This window comes from Solanum stenotomum, chromosome 5 (assembly GCF_019186545.1).
Source record: "Solanum stenotomum isolate F172 chromosome 5, ASM1918654v1, whole genome shotgun sequence".
Taxonomy (NCBI): domain Eukaryota; kingdom Viridiplantae; phylum Streptophyta; class Magnoliopsida; order Solanales; family Solanaceae; genus Solanum; species Solanum stenotomum.
The window spans coordinates 62,764,119-62,767,390 of NC_064286.1; positions in this window are offsets into that span (position 1 = coordinate 62,764,119).

Below are 3,272 nucleotides of genomic sequence, written 5' to 3' on the forward strand. Positions count from 1 at the left end.
GCCACTGATTGTTAGAAAAAGACGCATTTCTATTAATCATAATTAATATGTACTCTACGTTAGTGTAAGAAATTTTATATTATTATATCACCTTAATTCACATGTTATGACATGTAATATACTTTATTTTCTAAATTATAAATTTATATCTTAAAATCTTTTACTTAAAAATATATAGTATATATTTTGGTAATTTGATAACGTAAATATATATTTTTTTTATTTTCCACCTGGTGCCTGGTATCCACATTCTAACTCAATTAAATTTGAATTTCACATTGTGGGTAAAATGCTCTCTAACAAAGGCGACACGAACCCGAAACCTCTTACCACTCCACCACGACCCTTGTATTTACACACGACTTGTGTATAAAACTTAAAAAAATTTCTAATGTATGCAATTTTTTTAAATATCTCTTTGATGTGTCACTACCAAACCGGCCAAAATTGTTATGAGAGTGAAATCTGAGGTGCAAGTATATCTATCAAGTGGTTTCAAAATTCAACACGATAATTAATTAGGTGCATTTGTGAGGTACAAAATGAATTTATATTTTGTTAGCTCCAACAAAACTAAAGTTATTTAGTTATTTGATCATGATGTGTAGCAATATTGGGAAAAAAAAATCAACACAAAGAGGGATTAAATATTGTGAAATCACAAATGAAGTGCGCGCTACAACAAAAATAGTTTTCAACGGTAATAAATATACACATTCACAAGAATACTAAAACTTTAATTTTACCAACATTAGTTAATTGTCATTGGATTCAATTTAGCTATAGGTTTTAGAGACATTTACAAAGAATTTTTATTGCCATTGAAAAAAAACATATTCAGCGACAATTAAACTATTGATATCAATTAATTACCGCTAAAAATAATTTTTGATATAGTGTGCTTTAAAATAAAGATACTTGCAAAAAAATATTTCGTGAAAGACTCTCAAGTCATCAATACCCTTATAATATGATTAATTATTGAATATTAAAGAAACATGATGGCAATAAGTCAATATTATATATATATATATATATATATATATATATATATATCAAGTTAATATATAAATTGGTGTGATCGTGACTCGTGAGGTGTGTCTCAAGCTCGGGGCAAACTATCTGTTCAATTTGTTATTTGATATTTATTTTAGGATCGTATTAATTTAGATTTACATTATAAAAAATTTTTATTGGCAACTTTGGGGTTAATGTGCTATTTATCGAAGACAATTTCATATTAGGGTTGAAATTCAAGATATTTTATTAAATGAGATATAATTTGAAGATATTCAATAAATTTGGTTTAAGCATTATTTATCTTTAAAATTTATTTAATATAGAAAAATTATTTATATTAATTTAGAATCCAACAACGACAAATTCATAGTGCATTATATGCACTAATAAATTTATTAAATATTCACAAATGTTAAATCATTGTGAATTCAATTGTTCTGGTATATTAACTTGAGATTATTATCAAAATTCGTAAACTTCAAATTCTACATTCGCCTATAAAAACCCATAACTCAAGAGAGCTAGAATAAAAACATTTCTAAATTTAAATTTAATCAACGTCAGTGTTTTGTTAGGTTTCATAAATCATAATTATATACTATTGTAAATTCATTTCCTCGTATCTTTGTCACTTACACGTCGATTAACGTTATCCAAACAAATTGTTACAACTTTAATGTTATTATCATTGATCTGAAACTACATATTTTATTTTTGTTTTGGATTAAATACTTATGTGGCAATGATTCATGGAGATTATGACTTTGATTATTGGCTTCTTCTAAAAATCTATAAAATAATGCACGTTATTTTTGTTTTGGATTAAACACTACAAAGTATTTTTATTTGTTAGTATGATTTTAATTTGAAACGAAATTTTAAAAAAGCAAAGAAATTTTTTAACTTTTGTATGTTGTTGTAGTTGTATTAAATTTGTATGAGTATTGTATAGAAGTTGTGTATACAATGTTGTTGAATTAGTAGTATTAAATTTTCAGAAATCAACACGAACTTTTTACATATTTTATACAATACTTTATATATACATGAAACTTGGGTTGCTCCAGAAACTTAACATGAACTTTATACAATACTTATACAGTTGTATACATATTTCATATTGAGCGTTTTTATAAAAGAAATTGTGGGTATGAGATCTCTTGTCCTCTTACAATTTGAATAAAAGAAAATGACATTTTCAGATCTGATATGTGTAAACATAACAATATTATATAAAAAAGACATAAAACTAAAAAATTTTGTAAAGGGCTAGAAAATCATTTCTCCACATGAAATTTTGGGCAAAATTTTGAGTAAAATTTCCAAGTCTTGAGTGAAAATTCATATATGTTTTGAAAAAACAAACTCATGTTATGTATGGTAAACGAAAATGTCATGTTAGATTTCGTAGATATGAGTTAAATTTCATTCATGTGCCCTTTTAACCTTTCCATCAATGTTATAATATAACCCTCTGATTCTATGATTTTTCTTGACTACGAGACCTCACACATATAATATTGAATCTAGCTTGTTTGTGCATATAAGTGACAATGTTGCATATGTTTATACTGATCCTTATGTATCCACTATGTGATCGATATCAGTATAACAAAAGAGATATTTAGTGACAATAGATTTTCCTTTTAGCAGTAATATTTAGTGATTGTAGTTGAACAAGAGAAGTCATTTTACTTTGCAATAAGTGATCAGATACTGTACTTTGCAGTTGTTATTTCAACAAGTCAGGTGGGAAGTTGCCCTCATTAAATTAGCAATATAGCTATGGAAGTGCTTGTGCTTATGTCTGCTACTTAAAAGCACTTGCTACATTTGAGCTTTTTAAGTGTAGTTTTACATCATTAACCTAAAAGGTCCCTTGCTAAAGTACTTGTATAGAATTGATTGATCTCTTATGTATAGGTTTACATCATTAACCTAAGAGGTCCCATATGTCCTTCCTTAATTTAATGTAAAGAAACTGGGTGAAGCAGAGTAGTAGGTGTGACCTAATGATCAATGAAGCCAGTTGAGAACCATGAGATCTCACGTTTAGATCCCAACAAAAATAAAAACAACAAAATACCTAGTGTAATCCCACAAGTGGAGTATGGGAAAGATAGAGTGCCTATAGACTTTACCTCTATCTCGTGGAGGTAGAGAGACTATATCTGAAAGACCCTTGACTCAAGCGTTGCTTAGATAAAAATAATGAGTGATTTCTTTCCATCTGTCCAAGCTAGTGGAAGTAC